The 27,854-nt window shown below is 45.3% G+C and overlaps 1 protein-coding gene across 4 annotated transcripts in view; it reads left to right on the plus strand.

Moving 5' to 3' along the window:
- LOC135400741 (metabotropic glutamate receptor-like) overlaps positions 1–27,854 on the plus strand; it is a 316,632-nt gene that overhangs the window by 5,767 nt on the left and 283,011 nt on the right. Inside the window, exon 1 of one of the 4 annotated variants that reach the window (XM_064632623.1) lies at positions 6,143–6,546. The exons of the other annotated variants lie outside the window; for them this stretch is intronic. The gene's annotated coding sequence lies outside the window, so the exon portion shown is untranslated. Of the gene's footprint in view, positions 1–6,142; positions 6,547–27,854 lie in introns of those variants that run through there. 4 annotated transcript variants of the gene reach the window in all.

Genomic DNA, 27,854 nt, shown 5'->3' on the forward strand with positions numbered 1-27,854 from the left:
AAAACTCTAATAGACGTCTGACAACCCCAAATACTGAATACTTCAAAGAGTGAACTCGATAACCTTCATATTTGACGTAGCAGCAAAGAATTAAAAAAAAAACATCACACAAGGAGCCCAGCTAGAAAAGAGGCGAAACATGAAAAATATGAGCTGGAAACATTATCTAATTGGCGAGCTGAGTGAGGCGCAGAAAAAGCATGTTCAATAGCAAGAGTAGGAATGAATAACAGCTGCAATGTGTTGCTGCTAGGAGAGGCGCGGAGAGACAAAGGCGTTCCTTCCTACGAACGGAATCATTTGCGCCGTATTTCCGAGGAGGAAGAAGAAAACGAGCGGATGTCCGCATGCCATGATCTCATTTTTGCTGTCAGTTTGCTTACACATCGGAGAGTCACTTCACGTGTCACCTACCCGGTTGTGTCCAGCTTTGGATAAGGTACCGTAATAGTGTGACTCATAGTACTACTACAACTTTTTTCTTCCGTTGAAACGTTAACAGTAAATACAGGGTGTATCAAAAAGAACCATCCGATTTCAAAGGGCTATATCTTTTACACGCATGAACATAGAACCTTGCGGTAAATTTTAAGATACATGTCGGGATACTAAGTTCCCCAGCGCGGTGCCAAACGATCGTCGCTGCAACGAACTTCTGGAGGACGGTGACTTCTGGCGGACTATGCAGACGATCGTCTGCAACGAATTTCGGCGCGAAGTTTCACTTGGTTGCCAGTAATGCGTCGACATGGCAACGAAGCAAGCCACAGAAAGCACTCAGTGTTCTTCGTTCCAACAAACGTGAGTACGTTACAACTGTGCAGCGTGATTTTCGTCGACAGTTACTGCGCTGCGCCTCATACTACTCAGAGCATTTGACGTTAGCACCAAGATTTACAAGAGGCGATTGTTTGTGTAAGGAGAAATGAACAGGTCATCCCCCGTGTGTCCGACGAAGACGTTGAGCGCATCCGGCAGACTTTTGTACGTAGCCCAAAGAAGTCCGCTCGTCGTGTCAGCCGAGAGCTAGCCGTTCCCTATATGACTGTCTTGCATGTGTTGCGGTGACGTTTGTTATTGAACGTTTTTGAAAACCATAAGTGAAACTGTTTATTCAGATGTGTATTTTAAAATTCACCGCAAAGCTCTATGTTCATGCACGTAAAAGATACAGCCTTTTGAAATCGAATGATTCTTTTTTATACACCTTGTATCCGATCTGAGAATACACTTTCCGCAGTACTCGGTCTTGCGTTCCGTCGAGGCTTGGACAAGAAAACAATAAGCTAGTATCATTAGTGCAGACGATGAAACCTGCTTGATTAATAGTTTTAATACATTGCAAGCGCTCTACGAAAGCGATACGGCAAAGGAAGCTGTCAAGTCACCAACGCGATATCAGTCGCTTCAAACGAATAAAGCGAATAAAGCAACCTAGCTATATATAAAGAAAATTTATTCCATTGATATGATGGTATGTACAATGAAACCAGCCTGGCAACCTAGCTGTACATGTTTTTTGGAGCAGTTAACGTGAACACCTTCCGATTTACTAAAACTTTTTTCCTCTTGAACATACACAGCAATACAATACCAACAGGAGCAAATACACAAGTAAGTAGGAAGGTAGGGAGCATGGTTTTTCTTTAGAACAAAGGGAAATTCATGACGCTTTTTATTTTCGGTGACAAATGGTTCCATCCATGCACGGAACGAAACAAAAGCGGCTGTGTGTCGTAATTTGTGTTTATCTTCTGGCCAGCTTACATAAATAATCTATTCCTAACCTGGCACGGCAGCTTGCGTAGAATTCATTAAAGTTCATTCTTGCATAGTGACATTCCTACTAATGACGCAGTGGCTAAACTTTAATACATTATTCGATATTGACTGTTACATATTAAACATTTTTGAATTGGTCACCCTGAGAGAGACGTATAGGATAGGTGTGGCAGTCCAAAAACTGTCCTGGTGACCCGATTCTGTGTTCAGTTCAGTTCAGTTCAGTTCAGTTCAGTTCACTTCAGTGCAGTTCAGTTAATTTTTGCACCAAGGGATGATGCTGGGGGGACTGGGAAAAAAGCAACAGAAGTGTGCTTGACAAGGCCCAGCCTCCTTGAGTTACATTTGGCCAACAGCTGCGGTGCAGGCAAATACAAAGAATACTACACTTTTACAAATACAATACAAACATTGTACAAATAAAGTTGCATGCAAATACATTAATGATGCTTCAAGGTATAGAAGTGAAACACTGAATATCACAGCCACTTCTGCCTTTCATATAAATTGGCAATACAAGTATTAAAAGGGTACTACAGGTATTCATTGAAAGTATTGGTGTTACATAATTAAATCGCCTCCGACGAGGAGGCTTCTGAAAAGATGAACGTCCTGAATGCACCAATTGTCATGACATCGGGGTCCATATGGCAACTATGAAGTTAATTAGGTAAACAAGTTAAAGTGAAACTTAGCATTTAAGCACCATAGTTAGTTCGACCGTGAGGGACTACCCATCTTGGTGTAACACGAGTATAGTAATCAGGCGAATATGATTGAAGGTCGCAAAGTGATAAGAACTGATGAAAGATTAAAGCCACTGAAAAGGTTAGCCAGTTGTAGGACTCGAACCCACATCTTCTGGATTGTCGGTCCAGGGCTCTACCAATTGAGCTAAGCTAACACGCCTCCTCAGCGACTTCCAGGGTGCGTCATCTGAAGGGACAAACCAGCCACTCTCTCACACTCATCCTCCTTTCACTCTTACAATTTTTGCTCACTCACACACCTTCAGGGACACACACACATATTCATACGACGGGATCGACGCAGGCGGCAACTGATGAACATGAAAGCACTGATGTTCTGAGGCTGGAACAACATAGAAGGGACAGAAGGGATAAGAACTGTGTGTCTGGAAGGTTCCGATGAATGATATAGTGTTTACCGAGTAAGTAGCGATAAAGCGTTTCTACTTTAAATATTCTGTATTTGTTGAACAATTCATTGTGGTGTAATTCATAATACCCGTAGATGTTAATACCCGTAGCTGAGTCGCCCACAGGGATACGGATATTCGTGAGATGCTGGACATATAATAGAGAAATACCTCGAACCAATCACCTATAGGACATGTTCCCGTGTTTTAACACGCGGACGCCGGCTTGATTCTGACTGACTAAATAGTATGTGCAGAGGACATGTGCTAAGCAAGGTTCCAGTTTCGATTTCTGGTCTTTCTGTTTCATTAACATTTTACGAATAATGCCGCATCCACTTAACTCCTAATGGGTTCTAATCTTGCACAGTTTCCTACCTGGATTTATTTAACACCCCACGTGATCACCATTATCTAGCTGTTGTTGTTGTTTACGCACGTATAAGTCGCACTCTTTTTCTTTTTAATCCGTGCTTGTGTCAGTCAAAAACTTTCTACGTCCCTGTGACTCAAAGTGTGCGTTTTGACCATACTCCGCATCCTGTCCTTCCCTTTGATGAGCTTCTATCGTTCTTCGTTCTTCCCGTGGTCTTTTTCCTGCGCAACCGTTGTACCTTCCCTTGCATTTCTGTGGCATTTGGATATTCGAAAGGCGCGTGCCAATATCAAAGGCCTCATGGCCGTTGCCGATCCGTAAACAAAGCGCCATTATTGCGTGAGACCTTTCCGATGAACAGAATCATCGCGATCCCTCGCGACAAGGGACAAGCTTTGTTCAGTCGGTTATTTTGAGAGTCGCATGGCATCATCAATATTTGGCTTGTTCAGCGGAGCTGCAGAATTTCATAAATACGGTGATGGTGGTGGTTATAGTATTCTACCATGGGCTGTGCTGTCCCTGTGGTTTCCCTGGGTTTTTCCGCAGACTTTCCAGCCGTATATCGGCACAGTTCCCCCTGAAGTCGGCACGGGACGCGCACCAACCACCGTTGTCCTCTATCCATCTGTCCACGCCTATACGCCGCTCATATAGCCACGTGCACGCGGATACCGGATTGGCGTGGTCGGAACTTGTAGTGGTTCATGAACCACAAGAAGTCCTCCAGGCGCAGCACCGCGCCGGGCATGGGTAAAAGCAATGTCTGAAAATCTGGTTTCATCCCTAATTCTTTACTATTTTTTTTTAGAAGGTAGCTTCCTTCTGTTCGGTGCTCAAGGGCCCTCGGGCTACAAAAAAGCTTGCATTAAAACAACGAACTGGGCTAGTTGGTAGTGATACGTACCTTGTCCATGTCTGTCTACGTTCCTTGTGCGCTCCACCTTAGTATGACACAAAAAATCTGATTGCGGGCCACATGTGGCGTGCGGGCCGCGTGTTTCAGAGCCCTAGTATAAAGGATGATACCTCACCCCATTGCATGCAGAGCTTGGAAAGTTCCGAAACCGACTCTTGGACAGAAATATTCGTTGCGTTACAGTAACATTTACAGTAATACAGTACGATAATGCAGTTGTAATTTACAGTAATATTGCATTACGCGTTCCAAGGAAATCTGCACGACATACCTTGTTGTCATAGTGAAACAAGCCTCCTGTCCTGATTAATCACTGTCGTACGAAACGATTCCGCACATTCGATTCGCGTATTGCATTCGAAGCATTTTCAGGAGCGGAGTAGCACACGCGCTACGTTTCAAATTCCACATTTTAATGGTAATTGGAGTAGTTTACAAGTAAAGTGTATCAGCCTATATTCGTGTGGCGACGTGCTGTACATGCCGCAAAGTAGGACTGCTGATAGTTTCCACCGCCTGTTGTTATTTTGACGTGCGTCGGAAATCCCCGCCGTACGGTGCTGGAGGAAACGTTTACCTCCCTTACATTGCAACCTTCCTCCAGCGGGATTGAGCCCGCGATCTTGAGCTCAGCAAGCCAACACGTCATACCGACGGAGCTCACGGTACTAATTCGAGCAGCGCGATTCTCTTCTATACTGCTGCTATCGCTACTTTCTATAAAATAGGAAATGTCAGACAGAGGGGGGAAAAGCGAGGCACAAGGGACTGAGTTCCTTTTCCTTCCTTTTTTTTTTCTTCTTTGTTGTACTTACGTTGGTACAATTACGAGTCGGGCAGGCGTTGATGGCGATAATCTACGATTTGAGTTACTCTCATGAATTGAGCCTCGATCGATTAAAATAAATACGTAATTTTCTTCGGTGGCGTATTGGCTCACTGAGCTCAAGGTCGCGTGTTCGATATCGGCCGAGAGCGGTAGCAGTTTAGGGAAGGCAAACGTTGCTTCCAGGACCTGTCACAGAACACCAGAGGTCGAAATTATCCGCAGTACTAACTTGCGGCACAAAAGCACAGGCTGACTGATATGATGTGATGTGATATGCTAAAAAAATGGGGATGTGAGTTTCGACGAAGTCGAACTGGCTACCCCAGTACGCTACACACAGAAAGTAGAAACAGATGATGAGATGGTGGGGAAATATAGCGATGACGACCAGAGAAGAACAGAGATGATAATGGAGTTCAACATGTAGTTCAAAAGTTTCGACCAAGGGAGAGTAAAATGTGTGATGTGTCCTGTGCGCGCCCTCAGCGATTCCGGCAGGCTGACTGACCTTATGTGTAGACGATTGGGTCTTTTATTAAAAAAAAACATATTATTTTCTTGCTCTTTTTTTTTAGGACATCGCACAATCTACCCAATTTCGCTTTATCGCGCGTACCCGAATGAACCTGTGTCAGCAAGCCAAGAAGACGTAGCTCATTGACCATCGCATATTAGATTAGACTAGATGAAAAAGAATTAGCTGAAAAAAAAAGAAGAGAGACTAACCTAAGGAATCCTCGACACGGTATATCGTGTCGACGGCACGCGTCTGAGTTTGCTCACCCAAGCAGCACAACGTACTGAAAGTCGAGTGCAATAGGGGTGGACGGTATGTGTCTTATCAATGTTCTTTAGTTTCACGAGTCTGTTCAAGGCCTTCCACCTACCCGTCCACCCCTATTGCACTCGACTTTCAGTACAGTGTGCTGCTTGGGATGTTGTCCGATAAAACGTATCGATGCAGGGGCTGCTCTTATCTCCCTTTGTCTTGGCTATGACTCCCACATGGCATTACTACGCCGTTGTGCATGCTGATAGCCGCGTATGATAAACCGGCGGGACGGGACAGGTCTGGAGGGAGCAGATGACATTGAGAGGCACTGGGGTATAGTCTTGTGCGGGGCTCTCTGCGGTACGGGAGCTGTGCGCTGTTCCAGTTGGTGTGTTCCGAAACCCACGATGGTGAAGCAAATGCCGGTCACCCTTACCGTCCTAACTCTGAGTTGTAATGACTTCAGTCTATTTTGGTGCTGTGCGATAAGGTGGCTCCACGAGTTGGCTTCGATGTGCTGCTTTGACGTGACCGAGAGACGCCGGAGGCATTGGAAATTTGAATTCAAACGCAGACTGCCATATCGCGAGCTGGCATACCAACTTCACGATGTATGTGTACAGCCAAGTCATTATTAACGGCCGTATGACAACACAACAACAACAACGGCCGTATGAGTGGACTGTATGGACTACTGGATTTCATGTTGGTAAGTAAAAGATCTGATCAGAGTATGGTTCATAAACATTCGGATATATTGGTTCATTAGGATCTTGATACGTTTAACAAACATTCCGCATTTGATAATAATATTATTTAATGTCACTTTTTATGGGACACTAATGTCTTGCTTAGCGGGTGGCGGTATGCCGTTTCCTTAGCTCCGGTAGCTGATACGACACTGCCCTCTGGCCTACCGACGGGCGCATTGTCGTTTTGCGTCGGCAAGACAAGAGAAGACGTGCAAATGTTGACAGCGGCTGCCATGGGTGACGGGCCAGCACAACCTTTCGAGAGTGCTGCGCAAATGTTTACTATCACGGTCCGAGACCTCCGAGGAGGCTTATCTAAGCAGCTACTGGAGCACCGTGTCACACATTGCAGAAACGAGAGAAAAAAAGAAAAGAAAAAATTGAGCGAACTTTTCGCTCGTCACGAGGACGCGTTCTTTCTGTATACATATGCACTCTCTGTAAAAACACGTTTGACAAGTACGTGTAAAGTAATTGCTCTTTCTCACTCCAATATATTGCTGCTGCACACAGCTGAAGATCAGTAATGCACGCTATTTTTTTTTTTTTTTCTTTTTACGATTTGCAGTTCATTGCCGGCAGCGACGTCGTCGTGGCCTTCGAACTTAGCAGCTGTCCAGAACAGAAATAGACTTTGTTTCAAATTGGCGGTTTGAAAGTTCTGTTCTGACATTTTGAGCAATGTGTAATTGACAAATCTTATTTAGCATCACATTGAAATTGGAAATGAAAGAAAAAATACGGAGACGTTGGTCCCGACCCAGTCAGGACTGGCTGCTCCAAAACGCATTTTCGGGTGGAACAATGGAGCCAGAAAAAAGAGAACGAAAACAAACAGGAAAGAGGCACAGTGGACAAAGCAGAAGAAAGCATAAAGGAAAAGGAGGGAAACGTTAGGCATCGACAACAACAACAGCTACCTGAATGACGTTGGGATGAGGTGATTCACCGCAACAACTGCGGTACAATACCTCAGTGCATGTGGGGTAATATACGAGTGGGATGACGATGAAAAACATGAGCCATACACACTCGCGCACACACACACATGACACACGCAAATGAGATATCACACACGCGGGTGCGTCGTAGCTGATGGGGATAGTAGGCACCGAGAAACCCTTACTGGTTCATAATGTCACGATAATGTATTGAATCTATAGATTTAACAGCCCAATCATCAGCATCAAAATAAAGTTTTGTTGCTGTTATTTAGTATGCGTTGAAACTGTCCCAAAAAGTATTTGGAACCCATCAGGTTGATATTAAATAGTGAAATCAGCTATTATTCATTGATGGCTCCCTTCTCCGCATTCTACGACTCGCGAAAAAAACACAGTCGGAGTGACACAAACAAGGTCTAATTGAACTCCAAATTTGCTTTGCCTCACAGAGTCTCTAACGCGACGAAAGCAGTCAGGGACCGTCCAGATACTATTTTACACTCTAACTAATTAGAGCCCTGGTATTGATCCCGCGTATTCAGTATAGGTATTATTAAAGTGACGTGGCACTTCCTTTTCCTTTATGTTTCTCTTTTGGCATACTTTTGCAAACTGGTTGATTAGTTTTCGAGCGCTGGTGGATGCGGACATGCGTTCGTATTAGCGGACCCACTAATAGCATTTTGCTACCTCTTTCGCAAAAAATGAAAAAAATAAAGAAAAAGAAATCATCGTTTTTATCATCAACAAGAACGAATAAGTACTGATGATGTAGTGGGATGTTTCGCCGCTGAGGCAGCACCCTACCCCATTGCTTGAGGGGGAGAAGATGGTGAATGATGATGAATATTCAGAGTTCACGCAGGAGCCCTGATGCTGTAACCGCTAAGACGGAAGTCAGGTTGCAGATATGCTTCACTGATAGCCAAAAGAGGAATTTGATGCTTGAGTAGAAACAATTTGAGGTCCGCTAACTTAGGTCGTATAGCCCCCTGGCATTCCCTTGAAGACCAGTAGCCCGCTTACAAACCTGGATCATGACTGAAGGGAATCAGCTTTTCTGCAGCTTGCAGTGCCCTGAACTCGTGTAGTGCAGTAGCACAGGGATGAATCGACAAAATGACCTTCAAGGCAGCTAAAATAAGAGGAAGGAGCACACTTGTGGCATAATTGTTGCGGATTTCAGTAACACCCGGCCGTTCAGACCTCCGGGTTAATGCAAGCCTCATTCGTGGACCCGTTTGGGTGGGAACTGATGGGGCCTTCCTTACGACGTCGGCTTATGCTTCACGCTGTGGATGTGAGACAGCCGTTGCCGGAGTCTCAGAAGTTCCTAACTGTCCCCTACCTTGCAGCTGCTTTCCCCTATGGTTTCGACGTGTGAGATCGATCCGCCTGGATGGTCGCCTGGGTACGAAAGCCGCGGGGGGGGGGGGGGGGGGAAGAGGTGCTACCGTGTACAGGTACTGCAGGTCCAGTGTTGGTCTTCGAGCCTTCTGTATTCGACTTCCCTACGGAAGTTTCTGATTGCTGATGTTTTCCGGGGACACAAGGAGTGGGAGGTAGCGTGTGGACCTCCACAGTTCGAACAGCATGGCTGCCGTCTCGCTGTACAGTCTTGCATTGCGTGCAGTCCTGAGCAGACTTTACACCTTGTTGGCCAGCGGCAGTTACGCGCCGGGTGCCCAAAACGCTGGCAATTGTACCAGCCTTTGCTATTAGTATGGATAATATAGAACTCAACCATTCTGCGCTTGTTTAGCAAACACTAATAGGATATAAATAAAAGTTATCAATAATACGTACGATACAAGAAAACGGCGCTAGAACAAATTTGTAGTTGGAAAAGCGTGATACGCTAGCAGCGAATTACACCGTACGGACTTACAGACATGTGCCTAAGTAACCCAGTCATCTGTTTGCAAGTCCGCACAGTACCAATCGCTACTATCGTATTACTCTGAGGAAGGAATGCGCTGGAGCGTGTTCCGTAAACTTTTGTCCAGCACTGTACAGCCGTTACATAGGCGCGCCTCCGTGAACTTTGAAACGCCTCGTTGCAGACGATTGTACGTATAGCAATCGAGCTCGGGCACAAGCCGAAGCTGTTGACAATGTAGGGGAAAATAAGGGGAATCAGTAAGTTGAGGGTATAGGAAATACTGGACCTCATTTCTTAGCGACTCATATAATGAGTCAACAACACGAGGTAAAAACAAGCTGTTACATGTTTCTTTTTACACACTTTGCAGTATCGCATGTGCCATCTGCATGTCTCTTACATTAGAACAGGACTGTCTCCGTCTATACAGTGTCCGTTTAATGGTTCCCCGCATACCAGCAGCAATAGCTTGTACATAGAAACATTACCGTCGGTTTGTTGCTGCTGTGCCGTTAGTAACTCTGAGAGTAATTATGTCAACAAAATATTCTGGTCAGATGTGATTCTACACTCATTTCTTATTGTTTATTCAACGTACCCCCAAGGGTCCGTAAGGCATTATATGGGGATATAGGATAATGCATACATCATTACAAAATTATCACACACACACACATATCGTAAAACGAGACCAATTCTACATTACTACATGAAATTAGATTTATATACAGGGTTTTATTGGTGAGCAGGCAGGCGCTTGTGGATCTTGGTAATCAGGTGGCGCTTGGTAATCAGCTAGTTCGGCCAACTAGATCAAGGAAAGACTATTCAGTTCACAGCAGTAAAAATATGCTAGTTGAAAGACCCAGACAGCGGCGAGGGGGGGGGGGGGTATTCAGTCCACACCAGTTAGGCAGATATATTTAAAAAAGAAAAAAAAGGAAACATCAGCGCGATATGCAACAGAGTTAACTCTCTAATCTCAATAGTTCATCCACTACCCAGCAGTAACTGTAGAACTATTGATATAAAAACAATAACGTACTGCGCATAGCGCACAATTGTAGTGCACTGCTGTCGAATCGCTGCTTTTGCGTAGGTTTTAAGTAAAAAATTTATTTCCCTTCTATTTCCAGCAGTAAGAGTGATCAGATGAAAAAATATAACCTCTTTTATGCGACTCTGCGCACAAATGCAGCACGCCACGATCTCCTTCAAAAGTGCTATATCACTGGTCTCTGCTTGATATATCGCTGTCGTGTCAAGCACAGCCGTCGGGTCAAAATGTCTCCTATGTACATCGAAATTACTGCTTTGTATGAGCTTCGCTGTGTATACAAAATGGCTACGCACGAGGTTCAACTGTTGCGAAGCGTAGAGTGAGCTCTGCAAAAGCCTGAAGCATCGAAGGCTGCGGGGGAGCCTGAGAAGTTCTTCAGGAAGTTCGGTCCAGGGACTGGTCCCCGGAGAGATGGCTGGAGAACATAAGTGCCTACTTGACGAAGTGTACACCGTGCCTATTTCCCTTGTGATCGCGTAATTAGTTTGGGGAGTCTCGTCATTATGCAAGTCACTCGACCGAAACGGTGCGCAATATGACGTATTTATCAGTCAGTTTGAAGATCAGTATACCACGTGATCTGCCGGCTATCGTTCGGCAATGAGGGTCACTCATACGTGGCTAGTATCGTCGGTAAGGGTCGGTATCATATTTCTACTGGTTATTGTAAACATATGACCGTAAGCAGACAAATCAAATGAGGTATTTTTTTTCCCGAAATATACGGAAAAAAAATTGTTGCATGGAGTTCAAAATAACTTTCGAAAGAAGAATTTTCTAAATTGAGTATCATGCTCTAAATTTAATCGTCTTAGTCACATTGCTTGTCACCACCGTTTCGGGAAGCTATATATATATAGCCCTAGCTGTTTGTGCACCGTAAGAACTGCAGTCATTATCATCATTATGATCGAGAAAATAATCAGTAGTGTGAAAATTAAATTCCAACACTGGAAAATCGTTAACGAAACAGCTGATGTTTCGTTTAAAAACTGTCAGCATCGTTTCTGCATTCTGCTTTTTCGTTGCTGTTGCAGTGCTCACTGTGGTAACTCTATCGGGGTACATATTTCCTCGCTTCTTATAATGAAGGTTTTAAAATGACTCAACATTTCTACCTTCCAATCAGTTATCCACGTAGAACTTCAACTTTAGAGAATATACACCAAAATGTGAGGCTTTACACAACGTCCCCTGTTGCAGCTTACTTTGACCAAATGTGTGATCGATATGTTTACTTCTTTCCATTAAACAACATGCAAATGCGAAGCAAAATAAAAACGATCGTACTAAACTTTTCTGTCGATACCGTTCATTGATATCAGTGTCGATACGATAATTTTTATTGTCAGTCGCAAATATTTCCGAGCCTGGATGCGACACAGCTTCAGTCTATGATATTTGGAGACTATGACAAGCTAAAAATCGCAAGTTACAAATGTATAGAGTTCTGTAGTATCGATTGAAAAAGTTGTTTTTGGGCATACTATTTTTTTGTTTTATTCCTCCAATTCAATTTGGCAGGGCGTGGCAGAACTACGACGATTAATGATAGCTCGTTCCGTCTCATTTAGCGCCGCATCGGAAGACCATTTCATTGCAGTGTGACAGCTACACTACTGTGAGATAGAATAAAAATGAGCTTGTAGCGGATACCCCGCGTTATCTTGAAGTCAGTGTATATGCAGGAACCGTTCAGAGGGAGGGATATGTGTTTACTACAAGAAAAAGAGGAAAAGGCGACTTACTATACCATCGAGAGAGAGAGAGAGAGAGAAAAGAAAAGACGAAAAAAAAAAACGAGGAGAGAGAAAAGGAGAGAAGAGAGACAAAACAGAAAAATAAGAAAATACCTCAGTGGTGGGTCGTCGCTGATTCAGACAAATTCGTCATGAATGTGGTCTACTAATTCAGAGGCTATTCATGAATTCTGTGCCTCTCAGGAAGAGGAGCATTGCGACAGCGTAGCCAGAAAAATATTTCGGTGGAGGTTCTATTGGGACTTTGCATGGGGGAAGAGGATTTCACCCTCGTTTCCTTCTCCCAAATGCACTACCAAGGGTCCGATTTCGAGGGGAGTTTGAACTCCCCCCTCGCTACGCCACTGGAGCACTGCATTCGTCACACTTCATGTGAAACGAACTGTCCGAATCGTTCTGAAATACTCCACCGTGATTCCGCTTCTTCTTCTTCTTCATTTTAAATGCTAGTGTGTTAAGCGTTCTGTTTAGGCGAAGCGATTGGCCCATGCAAACTCGTAATGGCTCCCATATAAAGGCATCGTACTGATGCAACACGTGGATATATACCTACTTCCCTTGCTGCTGAACAAAAAATTGCTTTCATTGTCTAAATCTATCTATCTGAATAGTATTTCACCGATATAGCTTAATGAATGTCTAAAGAGCGTAACGTGCAGACGGAAAACATGAAAAAAAATCTCATAAATCACCAATATGGATGCGTTGCCCCTACGACCGTGGTCCCGGCTATTCCAAATCACTTTTACAAAAGTGATTTGGAATAGCCGGCAATGTTAATTTCCGACAATTTCGTCAATTTCTCTTCCATTGTAAATGTTTCTGAAATGTAGAAGGGACAGGATAACAAATAAATCGTTACTATGATATGTGATTTTTAACCGCTGGAGAGCAGTACAGAGGCATAAGATAAGAAATAAGATAAGAAATTTAACCAGATATTAAGATGAGAAATAAGTAAGAAAAGATTTGATAATTTGATAATAAGATAAGAAATTTGATAAGGTGACAAAAATAATTTTTGTACAGGCTCCGAGCCGGGATCTCAAGGAGCCGCTTAGGTAGCTCAACGGGCCACTTCGCCGACAGCTTCTTCAAGTCTAATGACCAAAAATATAGCCTATCAAGGGCAACAACACGAAGCGCCCTCCATCTGGAACTTTATTGAGTGCAGTGAGGCAGGATGTGCTCGGTATCTTCTGCTCCAACGCGTGAGGAGCAATATGGGAAGTTTACTCTACCAATCTTGTAAAGACTGTCCATGTGTCGGAGCAATTCCGAAAGGGAGGTCGCGAGATGGGCAGCCGCCATCGTCGGGGACATCGTACTAGGTCGCGGGCATCTACTTCGCCCTTGATTCGTTGAGCAGCCAAAAGAGTGTGCGCATTGAAAAGACGCTATACAGTGAACGCTCGTTAATATGACCACCGCTGTTCTCGTGGATTTTGTTCATATAGCGAATTGTCGTACTCGCGGGGAACGCACCCTCCGGACAGACCGCTACGCGGAGCAAAAGCCTATGTATTAGTCATGATGGATTTTATTTTCTGAAAAAGTTCGTTACCAGCGTCTACTTGGAACAATTATCAGTAATCAAGTTTTCTAAATGGACGATGGCACAATGCACAATGGGTTCACGGTAGGTGTTCGGACATAAATTCGAGAAGGCACACACTGTCTCAGGTTTTCCCTGGGTTTCCGGCAGAATTCTCGGACACATGCCGGCATGGTTACCTCAGAAGTCGGCCCAGGACGCATACTCACCCTTCTTCCTGTCTCCCACTCCTTCCTGCTGTCCTCTCTCCACCTGTCAACGTCTGTACGCCGCTCATAGCCACAGTTGCTTCGTGGTGAAAGGCGCACGTTGTAACAGAGCACCAGTGCAAGAGCCATGAATTAAAGGCAAGCTGTGGTTCTTCGTGTCTTCTTTCACCGACGAAACTCTTTCTCTTAACGCCGTTTTTGTTCTTTTTTTTTTTTTTACTAAGTAGGGGGTCTGTTCGACTAAGTCGCGAGTCACTTCCCCATTTTTTCCTTCTGTTCGTCATCATCATCATCAAAGCCACGCCCACGTCTTGAAAATACGCAACCTGGCCTGACGTGCGAAGAATGCATGGATCCACAGAGTAGCGTAACTTCGATTTTTTGTGCCACATATAATTGACGTCGGAATGCACACATAAAAACAAGAAAGAAACAACCCCCCCCCCCAAAAAAAAAAAAAAAAACATACAGCGCATCATGTAAGGCGAGACTAAGAGGGGACGTCGTAAATGAATATTAAAAAAAATTCTTCGCAAATACGAAAGTAAAGGTGCATATCTGGGTTTGGACGGGAACCTTTCATGGAATGACACGTTTGTATGCGTTTAGTGACAGGCACAACGCGTTTGAAATCCATATTTAGGCAGTGTTTTCGTTCGGGAAACTTTTACCTGTCAGTGGTGGCCAGCAAATTGGAGATGGATCTGATGATGTTTTTCTGATTCAGAACGCGATGCAGTTTTAGCGCGATCAAGTATAGGAGAGGTAGACAATAAGATGCCTGGTTCTGGTTTATTTACGTACAACACGTGAGTGCGTTGACGCCAATGAAGCTGAATTATGCCGAATGTTGTTGGGACATTTATTTTGCCTCCATGCATTGTACTTGAACCTGTGCTTACAAAGAACAGTTTTGTCAATTACATTTAGAGTCCCAACAGCAGGTCTGTGGTGAAATACTACATTTCTCACAAAGCTTCTTCAGAATTCGTTGCTAAGCAACATTTGAACACTAAAAGATATTTCATTCTTCACGGTGAAAATATATGTAAGAATATAATATATAATACAGTATATATAAAATATGACACTTGACACACGTTGTCTCTAGTAAAACAGGAGGTGAAGGTCGATGATTATGATGATAAATATGTTTCATTAAACGAAGTATAAGCATAAATACCGAAGGAACGCAAACGTATGCACAAGCGTCTGTCCTTGCATTTAATTTTATACCCACCCGTCTCTCCATCTGGGCTTCTTCGCCAGAAATACGTATTGCCCATTTAATTGAGCACTCGAGTACGATACCAAAAAAAAAAAAAAGAAGAAAGAACTGTTTCTCGAGCCTGGGTAACGCGACTTAAACCTCTAGTCATCAACCCACGAAACACAAGAAAAACAAAAGGCTGGTTGAAAAGACGTCAAACTTAGCGGTGCTCGAGAAAGAAATTTCCAACTAAGTGACAGAAGACTTTCTGGGCAAAACCTCGGTGCTTTCCAACCAACTCTACCATTATAGCGATTAGGGATCCACATTTTGTCGTTTATACTCCGAAGGAGGAGGGGGGGGGGGGGGCAACGTAGAAAATGTTCCCGGAACTCTCGACATACGGGCCTGAACGCACACTCCGCAATTTGTGTCAGGGAAAACTTGCGCCAATCAAATTACGTCCCAGTGGTGCGGAATTGACACGCCTTCGTGGGTTCTCCCGTCGTCCCCTAGAGGTCGCCCCCGAGTTTCATTATATAGTTGTAGTTGGATGATATAGTCAGCAGGGGCTCCCGTGGGGAAATGGATACGTGTTAACGAGGGACCGAGAATAAATCGAGTAGGAAGCCAGGTTGAGCGGCAGCGAACAACTCGCGCGTTTAGCTGTGTCATGACTTCGGGAGCGAAGGCTCGAGTCGGAACAGCAAAGCATTCGAGTGGAGGTGCGGAGCGGGGCATATCTGAATAGCGGGGTTACTACGATGAGGGTTTATTTTGGAACCTTATGAAAGCTGCTTTAGATTGAGCTCGCTCGCAAGAGTGACTAAATGGCTTTGGCGATCGCTTCGATAAGTTTGAATTTTGGAAACGTGCGCAGACGACACAGCGTGCCAAGTTTGATTAGGAAGAAAAATTTACGATGAGGAGATTGAGACGTGAATACGGGTACGCGTAAAGTGTGGCGGTTTGGTTTTCCTGCCCGGCACTGTGCAGCAGGTGAATGCTAAATTGCTTTCCTGTGAATCTGACACACACACACACACACACACACACACACACACACACACACACAAAATGTCAACGCACACTTCTAGAAGTTGGGAGTGGCGTCACGCAAATTGTGCCCGTCTGTCGGTCCGTCCGAGGCGGTCTCCTGTGAAGCGTGCTTTCACTGCATTGGTCCAATGTATGCAGGAGAAGCAACGAAGAAGTATGTGTACCCCCGCTCTTTTAGAGAGCTGCAGCAATGTTACCGGCGCTATTGTGATGATAGTTTAGCGGAAGATGGACGAAGCAGAAGGAGTAAATAAGTGGCGGTGGGGGAATCTGAAGGGCACTCGCCCTGCGAACCGTTCTGAAGGATGTTATCACCATTCTTTAAACAAGACTTCACCTCATAGCGCACTGAATGCAAACCATTCCAGAGAACGATACATTACTCGTGATTTTTGCGGAAAGCGCGGGGCATGCGGCTTTTTGTGGCAATTAACGTGAGTGTCATAAAAAGGCGTACCCCTTTCGTTTTCACTGTATTGTAGGACAGAACAGTGTTGGCTAGGAGCGCGTCATCCGGTGAAGTTTTGTCGTAGACAATTGTCATCCCGAATGACATCGTCCTCTTCCTTGTTTTGTTGAAAACAAGAGGCGCACGCCTTTTTGTGACTCTCATGCAGTTGTGTTAATTATCACAAAAAAAAGGCGTACGCCCCGCGCTTTCCACAAATCAGGAGTGATAACGGATACCGTGCAATGGCTGGCCTTCACTGTGTTATGTGGTGAAGTTCCTGTGGTGGGAAGCGCATAGTATACACTGTGCGAACATCCATGACCATTGGAATAGTTTGAGCAGAGTAAACTAGTGCCCTCTTGACGGATCTTTTTCTTCTCTTACATAGTTCGTTTATTTATTTATTTTTTGATAGAATGCTTCCATACTGAGGCATCAATACAGAGACACTATAAGCCGCTCACCAACACACGTACTGTGCATACAATCCGACAGCCGCACGATACCGAAAACCGAAAATCAGCTCATCCTTAATCCACTCCACCCGCCCGAGCAAATAAGCCCGTATCTTCGGCGGCGAATTCCACCGCATATGCGACAGCTACCACACGACATAGAGCACTCTTCATAGGAAGGAAGTGCATACGCACCTCAAGATGGCGGCCCATCCGGTTCAAGTGTCGTCCGTCCGCCCGTCCCGGTGCAATCGAAAGGCAATCGAGAGCCAGCGTGGGAAGCCCCGTCTCCTTTATTGCGAATAAAGTGGGAATACGCTGGAGGTGCCTCCACAAATCGAATTCTCTGCGCGGAGAGACACCCGTAGCCGGTGGGTCGCGGGATCTTCGCCACGAGATTGAAGTAAATCACGATAGAGGTCCGGATAAGTGCATTCGCGCATGCCTTCCAGGAGGGCTTATCTTGTACGATGCTGCTTAGGGCAACTGGAAATGTCAACTGGTTTGTGTAATGTGCGCACGAGGAAATTATGCGCGTATTTCGGACCAGACGTATAGACGACCTGCAGGACTAAGTCAGTGATTACGTAACGCCACCGCGCAAGGCATGCTGGTGTGGCACTATCAGCTTTATCAGCCTATCAGCCGACGCGTTTTTCCTGCGTCTTGCCAACCAGAGCAAAATATAACCTCGAACCGGTCTTTTCGGAACGCCACAAACAGAAAGTCGTCTATAGACGACACTCTGTTTACAAACACGTGACGTAACGAGAAGTCCGGTTCGAGGTTACATTTTGCTGTGGTGGGCAACAAGCGGAAAAAAAAAACGCCCACCAGCATGCTTTGCGCGGTGGCGTTACGTAATCAATGACGTAGTGCTGCAGGTTGTCTATAGGCGTGTGTTGCGTACAGTGCTTCGAAACAAGAACCATGGTTCCCACTGGTCCTCGAAACCCTCTATACCCTGGAACTCGAAAATACTCAGGGTCTGGAACTCTCCACAGTTCTTGAAAACCCTTGATTTTGCATAGCGCTGGGGGTGGTCGCGTGTTTCCCGTACCTCGTTGTACACAGCACACATACATCCTCTTTTCGCGTCAAGCGTGCCACTATTTTTCAGTTTCTTCCGTGGCCAAAAGGAAGTAGGCATAAAAAAATAGACTGAGTGGCCAAATGAACAAACACCTTGCCCGTTTAAGTAACCGTGCGCACGTACGTGGATATAATACGTACGTCGTTCAGCACCACGGTTCCTTCTTCTGTAGATAGCAGGTACGTACAGCTTGGGACAAAAGTTTACGGAACACGCCACTGACGTATTTCTTCATCGGAGCGGCCTCCTGCTAGCTATTAGGAAGAGGTCGAATAAGAAACGGGTGACGGGATGTTCTATCCATCTCTCAGTATATGTGTCCGCTCCTGTTTGCTGCTAGGGTGTCGTTCCAATGACGAAATGGGAAACCCTGGTGTTCCGTAAACTTTTGTCCCAAGCTGTATCCTCCATAGTTCTGGGGAAACCCTTTCCAGACAAAATATTTTCAACGAAAACGTTTTCAAGTAACACTAGAACAGCTTGATTATTATTCATAAACTCTTCTGTTGAAAACTTTGAATGAATTTCGAATCCTCGACCTATAGAATCAAGATCGCATGACACACACTCGAGTAATTTGAACACAGCCAGGAACGTAGAGGCTCTGCAGGACCCTTGCGTGCTGCCCAGCCCTCTCTGCAGCGGAAGCTTTGTTCTTCATAGCGTCGTGCAGTGTTTGACAGTACCAAAGCACGAAGCAATTCTCTGAAACCGTATGTACATCGATACACCATTATGCGCCAAATCGTTTGGCGTAACTCCAGCTGTACGACTTCTATACACACGCAGTCAGAAGTCACTGCACAATTGATCTAAGAACGTTCGTACTTCTGTCTCAACTCGGAAATGCGTAATGCACCGCGAACGAACCGTTGAGGTTTTGATGGGGGTTTAAAACCGAGCAGGTGCTGCCCCGTGCCTCGCGAATTTAAGTGCTGGTCAATGGAAAAACGTAAAAGTGGTGATCTCTAAGGCAACGAAAAAGGCAAAGCAGTTACTGCATTGCTGCCCATTTTAGTTTCCTGATCCAGAAGTTTACTCGATCAAAAAAGTCCCTAAACTTTGCATAAGCTACCGAAGACTCTGTCACGAAAGGGACTAACGGTTATGACAATGCATCTAATCCTCAAAAGGACTAAAATTGATTTTTTTTCTCTCTCTCTGTTAGAGTGTAGTTTATGCCCAAGTTCCTCTCTGTTCCTATCCTCCCCGCTTCGTTTTGTCTTCGTATAGCCGCAAAGCATCCCGGCAGAAGCTGCATAATTTTTCTTAGGTTCGTTTCCATCTACAAAGATGGCGGTGGCCCCGAATAAAAAGCTGCTACTCTGCAGCTTCTGCCTAGCAGAAGCTACAAAAATATCACCCTATGAGCTTCAGATTTTCACCAAACCAAACTTGTGTTTGTGTTTCTTGTACATTTTTAGAGTCGAGAGCGAAATAACTAGGTTTTATTTTTGAAATAGGTAAGCGATGTAACAATGCAGCGCCCCATTAAAAAAAGAAGAAGAAAAAAAAAAGAAAAACAGTAGAGCTACACTTTCAGGACAAAATATTTGACTACATCGTGGTCTCCGCGGCCTTTACGTCCTATAGCTGGTCAGGAGTGCAAACATTTGCCCTTGTGTTTGTAGTTTCGTTCGTTTTTCTTACTCATACTTTCCAAAAGAAAATAAAAGAGGGAGCGAATTAGTAAGAAAAACGGCGACGTCAGCCAGCAGTGGTGCGGCGCTAATGGCTCCAAAACTCTTCTTTTAAAACTAAACTAACTAAACCTAAACTAAACTAAAACTACTGACGAGTTGCTAAATCGCTCCCTGATTTTGCGAGCAGCGAGCCTTAGAAGATGACCGTAGCACCTGTGTCTTTCAAGAAGAAAAAGAAAGAAAAAAGAAAGAGCGGCGCTTACCGCGTTCTCCGTATCTATTGCCACGTGGAGGCCGCCCTCCTATTTTTATTTTATTTTTATTTTTTCGGCAAACGTCGGTTACCTCCCTAGTTAACCGCATGCAGATCTTTTTTTGCGTGGGGCAGAATGCTACGTAGTTCTATTCTTCTTGTTAGAAGAAACCACTGAAGGTATCTTTTCAAAATATTTCGCGGGACTCCTATCTTTCGCGATATGCTTAAAGGGGCACTAAAATGCAAAAACAAGTTCACTTGAAATTACGTTACACGCTACGTTAATTTCGTACTTGTTATCATAATTAAAAACTTTGATTCCGTTACGAAGTTACAACCAAAATTATACCGAGCTCTTTCTTGCTTCGGCGCTAAGCAGTGAACGACACTTCAGCTCGTACATCGGTGTTTTTAGTCCATGCTGTGCGTGCCACGCCATGGAGCAGTCCCGGTGAAAAACATAGCGCGCGTTGCGAAGCTAACCGGCGTCGCTGTCCGAAGGACGTGAAGATAAATGTTGTCAGTCGCGGGAATTGTTGTGGGCTACAATTCTGTGAATCGGCATTGAAAAATTCAGCAGCGCGCATCATGCCGCGCATATACGGAGCACTACTATCGGACTCGTTCCAAATCCACAAGCCCAAAATAGGTATACGCGCGCTTCTCCTGCTGTCTCATTGGATGACGCCAATCTTTGCCTCCTGGGTATCCCATTCGTTGACGCCAAAGCCTGCTCTGTTTTCATTGCGTTTTTCTTCTAGACGGTAGCGTTCTGTGAACTGATTTTGTTTGAATTACGCTAATTGAAACACGCACTTTCATTTGAGAGCAAGTTATTTTTGCATTTTAGTTCCCCTTTAAAGGATCACTGACGGGGACACCGAAAATCCCATACGAACTACTGGCGTAGTTTTTGTACAATGTGATGAAATACACCGCAAGAACTGACACCCGATGTTGAGAGTATGGCGGAAGGCCCTCCTTGGAAACACCAGAAAACATGAGTATGAAACCGAGCAATGAGGGAACGAGCCGCTTGAGTAAGCTAAGCCTATTGTAAGGAAAGCAGACTAACTCGGAAACAATGTCACTTGAATGCGCGCTGCATGCCCTCCGATTCGCCGTTCAAACGTATACGTCACCGTGACGTTTCTGCCGCTGGAGCTTGCTTAGCTGCAGTGGCAATGCGAATTTATAAAACTCGTTTATTTTGTAGAGGAGGTGGTGTTCCTCTACATGAGTCCTGACCGGCGATAATAAAATGTCCCAGCGGGCAGATGTGGGTGGCCTCACGCTAGGACGGTGCCGGTAGAACTGGTGCCACGCGCAGTGGCGCGCGGCAGTAGCCAATATAAGTAGCCAATATAAATAAAATTTATACAAGATTTCTCTGCATAATCGCCAGCTCGAACCAGGTACTTCTCCATAGAGGACTCTCATCCCAGTAATCCTCGCTGCTAGAACTCTAGGCCCTTGGATTCGAATATCACTTAACGACTCCTCGTTTAAGGTGATCACAGGGTGTCTTTTTTTTTTCATACAGATTATTCATAAAAAAACTATAAGGGCTATAGACATCCTGTTTTCACTTCTATCATCTCTGGGCCGGCGGACGTTCTTGGCCATCTGTTGCTCAACCGTCGAATGACTAATTACCTAATAATCGTTAACTTTTTAACTATAAAAGCTGAGGGTCGTCCCAATGAGAACATCTGGTTTCTTCGGTCACCTGATACCGTTGCCGTTTTCAGAACAAAAATCCGTTCGATAGATCGCTCGCAAAAAATTCGTGAAGGAACACCATTTTTTTCTTCATTATTCTGTTCGTTGCGTATCTTCGGAGAGCCGTCTTTCCTTCACCCCTAATGTGAGAGGGTGAACGAGCACACTATTGTCTCTTGCGTCCTGGAAAAAGATTAAAAGAAAACAGAAAATGTAACCCAAGATAAGGGCAGTTCGGATAGTGTCACCCGATACATTTCGTTTTGTTTTGTTTGCGTAAGTTCGAGCTCATCTTCGACGCATGAGGCGGCACTGTGCTCGTTCACCCTCTCACGTTGGGGGTGAAGGAAAGACGAGTCTCCGAAGATGCGCAATGAACAAAATAAAGAAAAAAATTGTGTTCTTTCATGAATTTTTTTGCGGACGATCTATCAAACGGATTTAACAAACGTTTAACAAACGGATTTATCAAACGTGTACGAAGGCTACGGGTTTGGGTAGAAGGTGGTTCGAATGCCGGCAGTCTTCGGAGAAATTCATATTGCGTTGAGGCGTATCCAGTGATGCGACATCGTGTTATATAATGATCCTTTATAGAGAGTGCGCACCAGAAACGAAACGACATACAATTAATAAATATAATACAGACATATGCATCAACCATGCTTACCTTCACCACCGTCCGGCAGGCCACTTTCTCGAACCCAGCCCCTCCCCTTCCAGAAAAAAAAAAAAAAAAGAAGTGGGCAGAAGATGAGAAGGAATAGTTCTCCGTGGGGTGCCTGGAGGAATATGTGATTGCAATGAAAAGCTGGGAATAGGAGAAGCAGTGGTGATGGTAATGTGCTAATGGCGTGAAGCCACTTGGCGCGAGAAACAGTCGTCAAATTCTGTCAAATATGCGCTCTACATGTTATAGAGGCTTGCATCATACAAACATACATTCTAAGCAACAAATCAAAAAGGAAGAGTTATGCTAGTGGTTTTGGGCACTTTAGATTCATTACCTCGACATTCATTCCTTTCGGGATTGAATGCACGGACGTTTACGCGATATTTAGGAGGCATTTCCAGTGTTGAAGTCTACATTTTGGGGTTAGAGGAGTAAAGTGGGGGCGTCATTGTGATCTTGACTGAATCCGAGTGAATTTAGTGAGAGTGAATCCACCAGAGCTACACACCGTGTTGTTTGAGCTCTTTGGGCTGATCCTTATTCATTTGGTGGCATAACACGTCTGCTTTTCGTATAGGTTCCAATAAACAGCTTCACACAGAAACACGATTGCCGATCTTTCCGCGTATTCATGCAATGCGGGTCCTGAAATCGTAGAATGGATATAACAACACTTTGGAAAAGTTTTCGGGCAATGAATTTGCTTTTCGGGATGACGCAGATCAAATGGGTGTACTACGAAGCGTGATCAAATATGAAACGAGCTCCTGTTGATTGTAATATTTTTCAGGAGATGGATTTCCTTTTCGCGGTGAGGCAGATCAGATGGGGGCATTATACGAAGCGTGATGAAATATGAAACGAGGTCCTGTTGATTGTAGTATTTTTGAGGCGATGGATCTGTGCTTTTCGAGATGCGGCAGATGAGATGGGTGCTCAAATATAAATCGAGCTCCTGTTTATTATAATGTTTTTGAGGCGATGGATTTGCTTTTCGGGAAGACACAAGACCAAATGGGGGTGCTATGGAACGTGGTCAAACATGAAACGAGCTCCTGTTGATATAGTGTGAGAGCAGGTGTTTGGTCACCTGCGTCAATTCCGCAACAGTTCCAAAGCTTGAGACGATGGAACGCACATAAGAAAAGGACGGACACGGACGCAGTTTCAAAGCGATAGTTATATAGGGCTAACTACCACATGACTCCCCCTTTTAGCAACGCATTAACCTCATGTTTTTGATTTTTTTTTTCAAATGTTTTTTGTAATCCATCTCATCCTTCTTTCACCGTTTGTTAGTCTTTTTTTTTTAAATCTCTGTCTTTAATCTATCTCATCCTTATTTCACCGTTGTTCCTTTGTTTCCTAATCCTTTTCTTTTTATTTAGTTTATTCTTCTTTTATCTATTTTTCATTTTTTCCTTGCGGAATAGCAAGCCGGCGTCCTGTTTGGCTGACCTTTCCCACTTTTGTTCCTTTGTTCTCATAAATATATCCCCCTTTTATCCTTTTCCCTTTCCTCTTTTTTTGCTTTGTTTTAATAAATATATCCCGCTTTTATCGTTCCTTTTCATTTGTTCTTTTTCAACCAACAATTCCCCCCGTGACCACGTCACGTTATTATGTGATACGGTCACGTGGCTGCCCTTTTGAGCCTACCGCATCCAAACGTGTTTGGGAGAATGACTAAAGATGGGAAGCCAATTTACATTTCGCGGGCCCTCTCCCATTCAACGGACTTGTCCTTGGAAGGAGGCCCGCACAGTAGCTGCACTACTATGATGTCAAAGAACTGCAGGAACATCCACTCCTTCCTCGCACGACTTATTTGCTTTCAAACCGTGGCTGATGGTGTGCAGAAACCCTGAACGGCGAAAATATTGCGGACCACATAAGGTTCGCGGAGAAGCCAAGGGGGTGCTGGTGTTCGTCAGTCGCGGAACACGTCAATTCGAGCAGCATTGAGGCGGAACGACAAATGCCACGGGTGACAGCGAGCGGCTGAAGACGACGCTTTATACCCATGCAGGAAGGCACTTGCATCTCTGCGTACTTGCTTGCCTTCCGCACGCCAACGTTTCGTTTGGGCAAGGTTGCTTTTGTTGTAGTCCCTTATCGTATAAGACGGCGTGCGCATCGAACGACGCTGGAATGTGTGAATACGGATGGTTCCTACGAGATAGGAAACAAAATAGAAACGGCAGTGTTGTATGTTATGTGCTGTTGCATAAGACGGCAAACAGAAAGTATTGCATGGAATGTCTGTGGAAGTATCTATTTTGAGGAAGTGGTGTTTAAATTGTGTTATAGTATTCTTTCTGTCTACTATTCTTTCTGTGACTTCTTTTACGGTTTTGAGAGGAGTTTTTTATTGTTTACCGTTACGAAGGACAGATAAAGCTATACGGTGAACTCGTGGACCATGTAACAGTCTCCAGTCGCTACTGAAGCGTGTGCTTACGGTTCCGCGAACCAGTGACTGTGTCACGTGATCTTGATTGGTTGGTTGACTGGCTGGCTGGCTGGTGTCGTGTTGTTGCCGACGTTGCCCGCCTAAGCGTGGCCGAGTACGGCAAGCAGTTCCATTACCGAGCGATGTGCCTGCCTTTGTGGTGGCACATGTTACTTGGTGAATCGCTGCGTCCTGGGCTGACTTCACAGGGAAGTGTTCCGGGTCACTTCCCAAGTCTTGGTGCTACATTCAAAAGCATTGTGTTATCGTCGGCCATGCTGCGTCCTGTTAAGGGAAAATTTATGATGAACGTAATACACAAGCTGTACTCTACACACACTAATTTGATGGATACGCTAAAGGACTATATGCGGCACGCAAAACACACGCCCTATATACACACTATGCAAGTATATAACTATGCAGTATATAACTAGTTAACTAGTTATGTACCGTAATTTCACGCGTATAAGCCGCAGGACGCGTTTTTAGGAACGTTTTGAAAAGAGGCGACTGATTTGTGCGGCAAAAGAAACCATAGAGACGGCCATAAACCCTGTGGTCCATACTCCGGGGTCGGCATAGTGTACAACAAAGGAGGTCAGCGCTAGAGTTCTACCAATATCGGATTGTGCCCTTGTTCGGCGTTTTTCATGGATTGATGGGTCAGTGGTCTTCCTGAAGACGGGAATCGCTGTCACCACTTTCGTTAAAGCTGCTTAAGGGAATGTACCAGGAAGAACAATCTACTCGAATGTGAACCCGTCCTGTTACGCACTGTTCGTGCATCGGCAGGGCAGTGCTGTTCCAGAGACACTGTCGGCCCTTTCGTTGAAACCGGCATATGGGGAAAATGCCAGGAAAAAATAGTCATCGGATAAGCCGCAGCCCGTGAGAAAAAAAAATTATCGCACATAAGCCGCGGCTAATACGCGTGAAATTACGTTAGTCTGTAGGCTATACCATATGTCCAAGTCTGAAAGTATAAAGAGAAATCATTATACGACGTACATTATGCACACTATGTACAATCAAGGCGGGGCTCCCACGATTGATACGTGGCCGTCCTGTGCACAAACTGAGGAATGTGCTCCCCATAGCCTATCGAACCGATCACGTCCGAGCACGAGTAGTTCCCGCTGCAGGTGGTTCGTCACATTCACGCGCAAGCGTCGCAGCAAAAAGAACAAGGGGGCGCGATTCCGACGTTGTGCCACCGCCTTACAGCGCGCTGTCCACAATATGTCGGCGCCACAAGCAGTCGCGAGAACACTAAGGCGATGGGACGGACGGCGACAGTCGAACGACACAGGGCAAACGACATTTGTGTGCCGCCCACAGAAAAGACTTCGCAGTAAGTAGGCGCGCTCAAGGTACGAGAGGTCGAAGGGTTCCGCTGCTTGACACTTCGACTGGGGAAAGCAACGATTCGGGGAAAGCATTGACGCTTATACATGCTTGCAAAACTTGAAAGAAGCAACGACGAATGACAGGCCAGAACGTCGCGTAACATTCGGGAGGAAGACCGTCTGGGACGGGACTAGTGCCCGAAGCTGCCTCAAGCTCACGTGTTGTTAACGGCCTCTCGAAGAATGCTTGATCGACGTCAGAGAGAACCGGCAATCCAGTGAAAAAACCACTTCCATGGGCACTGTTGACTGGATTACAGGCGTAAAGCCTGAGGAAGAAGTTCTCAGATCCGCTGACAACCTCGTTTGGATCTTCTGTAGTAGAGGAATGAGGGAGACGGCAAGAGTGAGGTGTTTGTTGAGAGTTCTGGTTATGATACACAGAGTGCAGGAAACTTGCAACAACATGGCCTATAACTGACTCATCTCGGGTGTACTCCTTTCGAGCAGGATTTCACGATTCACCTGAGGAAGGAGACATCCTGCGATGCAACCTTAATTCACATGATGATGGAGATTTGCACCGACTACTTAGAGCCTCGTCATCATCCACCACTTGTCGAGGAGGGACGACTGGGTTGTTTCCTCACGAGTTACGGTCACATAAGTCCTCGTTTCCATTCTCCCTCTCTTGAGGAGCAACTACGCCCCCTGCAGAATGTTGAACTTAGAGATGCGAAATGGCTGACGCCACTGCCGAAGCAGACGAAGTGTCCACGTTGACATCACCGGGAGGGGCGGTCGCAGAACTGTCCTGCCCGGGCACATCATTACCAGTAGTTACATCATTTCTGGGCCGAATGTCGTTGGCATCATCGACTCTGCTGGGGACAGGAAGCGCAGGAAATTCTGGGGTCGCTAGCGCGAAGGGGGCAGCAGGCCCCAGTCCAGCTGCAGTAGTGATTGGCAAGGTCTTCGCACTAGTGTTCGCCTTTGGCCGCAGAAGAGCACGAGCGTCGCATGACGCAATCGACTGTGGCATGATGGGAGCCAAACCGAAGACAAGACGCTTGGCATCCTTCAGTACGGTGACCGAACACGGCGCGAATACTATTACGGATTGTTGGGCGATCCTTATAAGCAGCAGCGGCGAATCCTTTCACAGTTCCATACGACGCAAGGGCGCGTACAAGCGCATCATCAGAGACGTACTCAGGGAGGCGCTTGGAGACTGGGTCTAGGGGAACCTCGACGTCATGAAGTGATGACGCCTTGCCAGCCTCAAGAACTGAGTCTCGGGCACGTTGATTTTTCACCGTTACTTGAAAGGACAAACCACCCTGGTGTTGAATGGAATGTACATGGTCATAACCAACCAACTCAGACGGCATCCAGGACGCTGTCTACGAAAACCCCGTCAGGGACAGTAAAGTTGAAGGCGTGATCTTTAGGTGGCCTTACAGTGAGGAGCGATGTAGGCGGTGTGGCCGGC

Source organism: Ornithodoros turicata, chromosome 7, assembly GCF_037126465.1.
Source record: "Ornithodoros turicata isolate Travis chromosome 7, ASM3712646v1, whole genome shotgun sequence".
In the NCBI taxonomy this organism is placed as follows: domain Eukaryota; kingdom Metazoa; phylum Arthropoda; class Arachnida; order Ixodida; family Argasidae; genus Ornithodoros; species Ornithodoros turicata.